Below are 9,960 nucleotides of genomic sequence, written 5' to 3'. Positions count from 1 at the left end.
GCCGCCGGGGGGAGGGCTTCCGGGTTTCCGACGACCCCGGGGGCGCGGGGCTCGGGCTGCGGCGAGGGCCCGGCACCCCCTCCGCCCGGGTGTGCGCGTTCGCCAGAACCGCCCAAAGTCGTCCCCGGTGGCGCGCGGAGGGCTGACGGTCGCTGCTGGGCTTCCGAGGTGACACGCCAGAGAGCGCGGCTTCTGGGCCGCTCTCCTTCTGCTCGGGTCACTTGCAGCGAAACCTGCGACCGAGTCGAGACGGCAAACTCGCGCCCGCAGGCGCCGTGTCAGCGCGGAGATGGGGATTCCGGCCCGCGCTGGGCACCCCTGGCGGGGATGGGGGAGCGGGGGCCGCCTGGGTGCTTCCCGCTCCTGATGAGGTCCCGGGGCTCCCGGGAGGCTATTGTCTATCCAAATAATAACCAGATTGTCGGCGAGCAACGAGGGGGGGACTTCGATGCCAAAATGCTTTCAAGAAAAGTTTACAGGGTATGAGGCATCCAGTTAAGAATGATGCCGCTCCTGTGGACCCGACCTAGGACAGTCGCCAAGATGGCACTGCCGGGTGTGTGCTTGTGTGTCGTCCGCGTCCTAGTGGGAGACGACAATGGGGCTCGGGGAGGTTTTACGGCGGTGGGGGGGGGAGGCGAGCGAGGAGGTGCAGAGGAGAGGATGGGAGGTTGGCAGCATCCCTGGGGCTTGGGACGTGGGAGTGGGGTCTCATTTTTCATTGCGCTTCTGTGTGATTTTTTTTTTTTTAAGAAAATCAATGTGTATCTATCACCTAGGCCAAAAAGCGAAAGAAAAATTACAGACATACACACGTAAATAAAGTAATGAGGGCAGAACTCTGCACCCCCCAGGTCCACCCCTCACCCCCCCATCAAGGCCCTTTCTCTGGGGGGGATTCATGGCATCTTCAGTCCTGCTGGGTACCTGCGACTCTCACTGAATGCAGCAGGTCCCAGTGACTGCCTTCAGCCGGACCGGGGTCATTAAAAAGGTATTTGTAATCTCTGGCTTCTGTGGAAAGGCCTGCAGACTCAGTGCAGAGTGCCTAAGTCGCAGGCCAGGCCTCCCCGCCCCCCAGAGAAGGGCCCGGCTGCTGTCTGGGAACTTGGGGGCGGGCGTTTGCCTCCCCATGGCAGTGGGGGCAGGCTGGGACTTGTCTGGGAAGGCCACAGCTGGGTGGTTTTCCTCCTGGCTGTACACACACCTTTCAATCCGTTGCTTTCATCTTGAAAGGACAAAGACCGGCCTGTCTGAGCCTCTTAATCAGTCGGGCTGGCTTTGGGCTTTGTGGGACCCTGACTTTCTCAGGTCTAGCCTCTGGAACATCGCTCCAAATTAGATGGCAGAGTGACTTTTAACAGAGCTCACCGCTCTTGCTTTCTTCCCTGTCCCTACGCTCCAGGTCATTAGCTGGGTGAAGACCTGGACTACAGTTTGGCAAGATGCTTCCTGAAGCTATTTCTAAGGTTGGCCTCTAATTTCTGCTCAGTGAGAGCACAGGAATACACTGCCTGTCCCTTCTGTTCTGTTGTGGCTTAGAATTTCTCCACAGGAGGGACTTGGGCATGCCCGTGGGGCTGAGGGAAGGGGTAGGGGCATTGTCAGAACACTGAGTTTGCTGAGAAAATACAGTTGCGCTGTTTTGCCTTGTTTTTGCAAATCACATAGGTCTGTAATTTTCGAAGTTTTCTAAAGGCAAGTTTATTCTCACACTTTACCTAAGAGACGAGACAATATCCCTTGTGCATATCATACCCTTACTCGTTATTCTGACGGGGGGACCTGGTGGCCCGCTGAGGTGTCTCTTGGTGGCCTCTGCACCGCATACCCCAGCTGTCCTACAGGCTCTTGCGTGTGGGGGACCCCTGCCTGAATGCTGAAGGCTTTTGCAGACCCAGGGCGTTTATACTGCTGTCTGCCGCCAAACTGGTTTTCTGTTCCTATAAGTTGTTCTCCTCGGAATTCAAGTTTTTGGCCAGGCTGAGTGGGATCTAAACCGGAGGGGGATTTATGACAAGGCCAGGTGCTGGGGCTGAAGACTCAGGACTGCACCTTGTGACAAAGGCCCGCCAACACACAGGGCCCCGTGATGCTGCCGAGTGAGCCACGGCTTCCCAGCCAGGGCCCCCTAAGTTCAATGGCAAGATTTGTAAACTGGTTTGGATTAGCAAGCCCCCGACTCCTCTGTGTAGACCTAATTTTGGAATTCAAAACAGGCCACCCTCTCTTCAACAGCCCCCTGCGGCCCGGCTCTCCAGCCTTGGGAAGACCCCACCGCTCCCTCTGGGATCCCTCGGGCAGGGAGGGTGGGGGGCAGCGTGTTTACCTCCAGTCCAGCCTATGGAGGAATGAAACTTGTTTAATCTTCGAAGCTAAATTGGAAAAAAAAAAAGAGCAAGTTGGAAACCTCTCATTATCGGAGTCAGCCTGTAAAAGTGGCTTTTGTTAGCGCAGCCCGGGGTGGGGGGAGCTGGGCAGTGTGATTCTTGCCGTGTGCCATCTGGCCGTCCCTTCTGTTGACAAGTGTTTGGCATTAAGACCTCTCCCTTTGCCCCCCTAAGAGCAGGCCCTACCACTGCCGAGTATTAGAAAAAGATTCTGTTACAGTTTAAAAATGTCCTTCAGGGAGTGCCTCGGAGGGGGAGCGTGGCCTGCGGGCCTTTGCAGCTGTAACCTGGCTTGTGTTAAAATTTGGAAGGGGCCGCCCCACATTCCAGCGCGCGAGCCGGCCTTCACTGGGAAGCAGCCAGGGGTTAATATAGATGTCACCCGGCCCCCTCCCTTCTGCAGGGGCCTTCGCCATAGGAGTGCACCGACAGCTGTGTTTTTAGTAACCCTTTCAAAATCACTTCTTTTAAACCTCATTTTCCTGCTTATATAAATCAAAGATCCCCCTCCCTTTTCCCAAGGACGTATGTGACCCAGATTTGAACTTTTTTGATCTTCTGTTTTTCCCTTCTGGGATCAAGGCAGGTTGAAGCTGAGCCCCATGTGCCAGCTTGGGGAGGGGGGGCACGTGCTGGTGTTTATCCCAAGGCTGTCACTTGGTTGTGGCGCAGTGTCCGTCCGAGGGGCGAGGGAGGTGGCCCAGACGAAAGTCAGTTTCGGGGCAGCAAGGGGGTGATGCTCCTCACGCATAGAGGCTGTGCTGGGAGCTCCGGCCAGGGCCTCTCCCGGCGTGGTAGGCTCGCCGGCCTCTGCCGAGGTAAACACAGCTGGCGCGCGATCCCTGACCACCAGCGTGCCTGCGCTGTGAGCAAGTATCACATGTCGGTCGAGCTCAGAGACAAGTGATGACTTCATTGGGGGGAGCGTCCCCCTGAAGTTGACTGATCATGGCTATCACGGTCACATCTCCTCCTCTTCAGTAAGGTCATATTTGGCCCGTCGTGAGCAGCAGGGTGTCCCGGGGCCGCCCATCTCCACCCTGCCCTGGCCTGCCCTGTCCACGGAACCAGTCGAGTGTCGGCAGAGAGCCCTTCGCGTTCGCGCCCAGCCGCGGCCATACTCCCTTGTTGTGCTCAGCTTTCAGGCTGGGCCGGGGGCTGTCGACTCGCTGGCTTTTCTGGCACCCGCCTGCCGCGCGTTGCCTTAATGCTCTCTGGCAATGTCACCCGGGTTAGGGTGCAGGCAGGGAGGTGTGGGATCTGTCATGCTGCAGTCAGGAGGAACGCTCAGCACAGGCTTTGCACGCGGTGTGGGGAGCCCTGCAGCTGTGTACACTTATTAGGGAAGGTTTAGGTCCCACTGGTAACCAATAGATTGAGTTGCACAACCTCTGCTTTTAATTAGTTTAAATCAAATGCGCCGGTGCCATTTTGCTGCCTCTCCCTTCACGGGGTGAGGAAATACCAATATTTACATAGAAACTGTTAATTTGTGGTGGAAATGATAACACATTTAGCTTTACACACTCAAATGGCTCCAACTTGATGGATCCCAGGTCAGCGTGGAGTGGGGCCGAGGGGTGATGTCACCAGGGCGGAAGAGCAGGGAGGGGACACCGGGGATGTCCGTTGCCTGGATTCTGGGTGCCAGAGTGCAGGTGGGCACTTCTGCAGGGGCGTGTCCACATGTGGGGGTGCTGGCCTTTGGAGAAACCAGCCAGTTCTTTCCCACATTGCCTGAAATCCTTTGAGCCTTCTTAGGAGTTCGTGAAGTGGATGCTTGTGTGGGGCTGGCTTGGAGTCTCTGCTCCCGGCACGCGGTCCTGTGTCCTGGGCCGCCCTCCTTTCTAGCTCCTGAAACCATTGATAGAGGCAGGGTGGGTTCATGCTTTACAGACGATCCTGGGTACGACCACAACTGTGACGTGAGCTGGTGGTTTTAGCCGTGTGTTCAAGCTGGGTTAGAGTCCGGGTTTTGCAGCAAATGGCATCTGACAAATAGTATTTGACAACAATGGGACTTGATGTTTCTTAATGTGGAACAAATAGTTCAGAGTTCATCTTCCCTGGCAAGAAAAAAAAGTTTGCTCAAACCCAGAGTGGACTGCTGATGCCCAGGAGTGCTGGAGCCGCGCCGTGTTCTTCTTGGCGGAGTGTTTATGACTCGGGGGGCCACCAGGAGCACGTGGAGTGTGACACTTCCTTACGTGAAGCTCAGGGCAGCGTGTGCGACGCCATCCTCCCGGCCTCGCGTCGGAGGCGTTGTGGGGAGCGCCGCAAAGCCTTTGCTGATCCGCGTGGAGTGGATTGAATTAATGACAGCTCAGAGAGCACCAGCTTCAGGGTAATTGCTTTATTGTTTTGGAGCCAGGGCGCTTATAATCCGGTTCCTGTGCAAACATGTCGAACGTGTGTTAATGCATTTCCAAACCAGAGCCTCTCACACAGCCCTGCTTTTCATTAATTGCTGTCGGTAGCATGGTACAGTGTTTCACAGGGCTGGCCAAGTATGAACTGTGTTTCCAATTTCCTTCCTTTCCTGTGTTTGGAATGCCAATGTTAATTTGTTCCCAGGCCGAAGCGGGGGCTGCCAACCGCGGCTTTCTATAAAGGGCTTCACAGTGAAGGCTTCCAGCCCTCGCTGGTGCTTGGGGCTGCCTGGCCAAGTTTCCTGACACTTTACAGCTAATTCTGGGTGATATATGGAGTGGGGGGTTGGGGGCTTCACCGCCATGTAGCGGAAGTTCTTGGTGACAGCAGTGGGTGTGACTTGGCAGGGGAGATTGCAAAGCATCCATCCACAGCGATTCTCTTTGGACACAGCTTAAACCCATGTGTTTGTTTCCACTCTGACTGCGTATTAGCTGTGTTACCTTGGGCAAGTTACTTCACATCTCTGAATTGTATAGCAACTGGATAATCATCCCCTCCTCAACAGATTCTGAAGAAGATGAAATCCTATCACTCATGTGCAGAGTCTGGCAGATAGAAATTACACAGTAAACGCTGCCTCTTATTTCTATTATGGTGGCCAGATCAAGATTTACGTGGGTATATTGGTCTAAATTTCAGTCTTGTATGTGTGGTTTGTTTGTTTTTGAGTCAGGGTCTTACTTTATTTGCCCAGGCTGGACTGTAGTGGCACGATCGTGGCTTACTGCAGTTTCTACTTCCAGGGCTCAGGAGATCCTTCCACTTCAACCTCCCAAGTAGCTGGGACTACAGGTGCACACCACCCCGCCTGACTAACTTTTTTTGATGTTTTGTAGAGATGGGGTCTTGATATGCTGTCCAGGCTGTGGTCTCAAACTCCTAGGCTCAAGTGATCCTCCTACCTCGGCCTCCCAAAGTGCTGGGATTATAGGCCTGGGCCATTGTGCCCAGCCAAATTTCAGTTTTTAAGTACTTAATCTTAAAATATTGAGATGAAGCCACCCAAGTTATTTTTTAAATGTCAAGGAAGCAGCCCCAAAGGTGTGTATAAGCAGGTTCCCCCGCTTCAGAGATCAGTAGAATTTGAATGCACTAGACTTGTTTGAGGATGGGTAGACCGTAATGTCGAATCTTTCTCTCAGTTTTAGCACCTATGGTTATTTAAACATTTTACTGCTTGGGAACTTGAACCTGAGTAAAGGGGTATGTATACAAGAACTCTCTGTACTATATTTGCAACTTTAAATTTAAAAGAAGTTCAAAATTAAAGTTTAATTTTTAAAAATTGCATTACTAAAATTTGTCTTCTGCCCCTTTCTGGAAGGCAGAGTACAAATTGTCTTTCCCTTCAAGGGCATGACAAGCTCAAAGCATGAGTGAATAGACTGCAAAACACCCTGGCTTTTTACTGGGGCAGGTGCGGGTTTGCCTGTGGCTCCCACAGCAGCCTGGGTGAGGCAGCAGGAACTCCTTGTAGACTGGGCCAGGAGAGGATGTCACAGGCCCTGAGATGGGGTGGTGGGAGGTGGGGGGGAATGAGGGATGGGAAGATGGGGGGTGGGGTTTCTCAGCCAAGCCCTCCCATTCCCTCAGCTCCTGCCGACCATTGAGTATCAGGCCTCCCTGCATCTCTAAGGTCACGTGTTCTTGCCCATCTCTGTCTCCCTGGAGTGGCTTTCAAGTTTCAGTCTTTTGTTGTCGGGCTTAATTAGATTTGACTGAATAAAAACTTGCACGCTTTCCAGAGTTGAGGACTTGCTTGTTTTAAGCATTGGATGGGGCCTGTCCGTCTTGTGATTCTAACCTCTCTCTCTTGCTTTCATGTAATTTGAAAACAATAACAACCCCCCCCCAAAAAAAAACCCAAAAAACTAAGCCCTGAGCATGACTGTTGGCATGTGGTGGTCCAAGCGCCCACCGGCCAGCCACTCAGCATGCACACACGGGCAGGGCTTTTGTGGTATCACTGACCTGTGTTTTGGCCTTTGATGCAGGGCACTTTTCTGGACTGTGTTTTTCAGAGAGCCTTACTCTCCTGATCTCAGGCCACCTTGCAGAAGCCTCATGGTGTAGACAGGGCTCGGATGGGCTATTGTTTGTGGAAATGTTGTGAGGAAGAAGTTCTGGGGGGTCTCCTCTAAATTATTCTGGTCTCCAATTCCCACTTGTAAATTTCCCACTGTGTAAGTTTCCCACTGTGTAAGTTTCCCACTGTGTAAATTTCCCTCTATGCAAATTTCCCACTGTGTAAATTTCCCACCATGTAAATATTGGGGTAAACACCCTAAATAGAAATAAGTTGTTTAACTACTACAGGATAGTTAGGATAGTTTGTACTTTATAAAACATAGATGAAAACAGAACTTTAAGTAGGAGGCACTAAGGATGAAAAATGATGTGACATTTTTAATGTTAACTAATACAAGTTTTAAGTAATCATTATCAATACAATTTTAATTAACAGACAATGGAAATCTAGTGAACTTTGCTCTCACTAAAATTGGCAGTGTGATGGAATGTTCTTTGATGGTTTTCCAAATCATAGTTTCACAGTGTGGGGTCACTGAGCTAAAGGTCTGTCCCCAAGTTTTGATAATTTTGACCCTTTGTCTGGTCAACAGACATGAAGTTATCATGTGGTAACAACCCTGAAATCTCAGTAGCTTAAAATCACAGAGGCTGGTTTTTTATTTGCACCAAGTTATGGCTCCGTCGTGGATTGGCATGGGAGACTGTGCATCTTGGTGGCAGTGGTAGTTGCTGGGGGAGGCTCAGGTCCCCAGAATGTCACCAGGATGGCACCAGAGGGAATGGCCGTGTGAATGGTGCGCTGGCTTTTGACATTCCTGCCTGGAAGTGGTTTTCTACCTGGAAGAGATTATGCTCACGTCTTATTGATCAGAGTGAGTCACATGACCAAGCCTGGTCCAAGGTGGGAAGAGCCGGTGGTGCTATCACCTGCTGAGAAAGGCAGAGGGCCAGAGGGAGCCTGGGAACGGGCGCTGACTGCCACCCCATCCCAGGCAAAGACTTTCACGAGATGCAAAGATAGAGGTGAAAAAAGTGGCTTGGCTGCAGTCTCTGAAATAGAAGCTTCACATCCCAATCCTGTTTGTCAGTTTTGCAGAGACGTTTTTGTTGTTGAGGTCCAGCTAGTAAATTTCCATGATGTCAGTCATTCCTGAAATTTTCTGAACAATTCTGTTATGGTTGTAATTTCCCCCCTGCATCTCAATGGATCCCTCTTGCCTCGCCTCCATGGGCTTGCACCCCATTTTGGAAACCCGTGTTTCTAGAAGTTTCCATCTCATGGGAGTATTCACATGGCTTAGCAGAAATAACCCCTTTTTTCCATCCTCACTTGTAAGGTAACGTCCCTCTTGGAGACTTGTCTCAGCAAAGTCCAGCTTTGGCTCAGTCCGGTTCCCTCCCTGGAGACGTCAGGCACGCCTCCCGCTAGTGTTTCCCAGAAGGTGCCCGGCACCTGCTCGTCATGAAGTTCTGCCCTTTTTGGGAGAGCTGCTTTTTCTCCTGCACCTCTGAGGCACTTCTGAGTCTTGGCAGGATCTTGCACAGCTGAGTCTGGAAGCTGAATTCAGAGACAGCCTGCATCCCCTGAATGCATCCCTGAGCTAGATCACAGTGGTTGAAGGCAGAGGTCTGGTGGGATCTCTCCGGAGCAGCGGTGGGTTTGCAACGGCCGTCTTTACGGGGCTTCCCTTTCAGTTCTGGGCGTTGTGCCAGGCGAGTCGTATGAGTCCCATTCCAGGGAGGAGGAGACTGAGGGACCCCAAGGTGTGTAGCTAGACATGTGGGGCCTGTGCAGCCCCCAGCTCTTCCTGAGCCCAGAGTGTCTGTTCATTCCTCCTAGACGTGGGGGTGGGTGTGAGTAGGGAGGAGGGGCGAGGAGGCGGTGGTGTGGAAACCCTTAGAACCGAAACTGGCTGCAACCTTGGCTTCGTGGTCCTGTGTTCTGATGATGAAGATGAGCAGACACGTACCTCTCCTTGTTATCCAGTCACCCCTCCTGCTTGTGATGGCATCCCTCCCCCCACCTTTATGGCTTAAAAGTCACCGTCAGGGAGAGAAACCGAGTGCCCGTGTGTGGGCCCCTCTGAGCGCCCCACACCCCTCCATGGGGAAATTCCAGAGCGAACTAGAGATTGGTATTTTAGTAGCAGTTCCTTAAGACCATGGAGATAGCCCTGACCTCCGCCCAGCGTGCCTGGGGTGAGTGGCTTAATTTCAGAAAACCACCAGTGGTCTTAGTGCCCGTGAGCAGGGGATTGGAGACAAAACCGGTACAGAGGAAGCACGGTGGAGGAGTTCAAATGCAAGGACTTGACATGGACTGTAGAATGTCAGGAAGGGAAGGCATGTAGCAGGGGTTAGCTAGGATGTAATTATTTGTCAATTAAAAACACACACAGCTGGGCACAGTGGCTCACGCCTGTAATTCCAGCACTCCGGGAGGCTGAGGCAGGAGGACTGCTTGAGCTTAGTTTGAGACCAGTCTAGGCTACACAGCGAGACCTCGTCTCTACAAAAAGTAAAAAAAATTAGCTGAGTGGGGTGGCACGCTCCTGTAGTTCCAGCTACTCAAGAGGGCTGAAGTGGGAGAATCACCTGAGCCCAGCAGGTTGAGGCTGCGGTGAGCTGTGTCTGTGTCACTGCACTCCAGCCTGGGCAACAGAGTGAGATGCCAACTCAAATACACATGCGTGCGTGCGCGCGCACACACATACACGGGCAGCCAATCCTAGTGACACCATGGAAGTGTGGGCGGGAAGGGCTCACTACCTACAGGTGACAATTGCTGCTGGAAGGCCAGGAAGGGACAGGGTTAAGGAAGAGTTTAAAAAAAAAAAATTAGTTCCTGTCACATTTCTTTCTTTTGGTAATAAGAAACTAAAAGAAAGTATAATGTGGTCTCTTGGATTGAATCTTGGACCAGAGTGAAGACATCAGTGGGAACATTGGGGCAACCCAAGAAAAGACCTGGAGCTTGGTTAGCAGTGGCATGCTGATGTTCGTTTTGTTAGTTTTTTTTTTTTTTTGAGTTGGAGTCTCACTGTCACCCAGACTGGAGTGCAGTGGTCACTCCTGGCCACCGCAGCCTCTACCTGCTGGGCTCCGG

At 52.2% G+C, this 9,960-nt stretch overlaps 1 protein-coding gene across 1 annotated transcript in view; it reads left to right on the top strand.

The window, feature by feature from the left end:
• Window positions 1-9,960, top strand: part of BMP7 (bone morphogenetic protein 7) — an 84,370-nt gene that overhangs the window by 1,091 nt on the left and 73,319 nt on the right. The gene's annotated exons all lie outside the window — the stretch shown is intronic.

Source organism: Carlito syrichta, unplaced genomic scaffold (genome assembly GCF_000164805.1).
Source record: "Carlito syrichta isolate Samal-C Ts95f unplaced genomic scaffold, Tarsius_syrichta-2.0.1 Scaffold290134, whole genome shotgun sequence".
NCBI lineage: Eukaryota > Metazoa > Chordata > Mammalia > Primates > Tarsiidae > Carlito > Carlito syrichta.
Note: the sequence above shows the minus strand (reverse complement) of the source record. Positions and strands in the feature narration are given on the sequence as shown.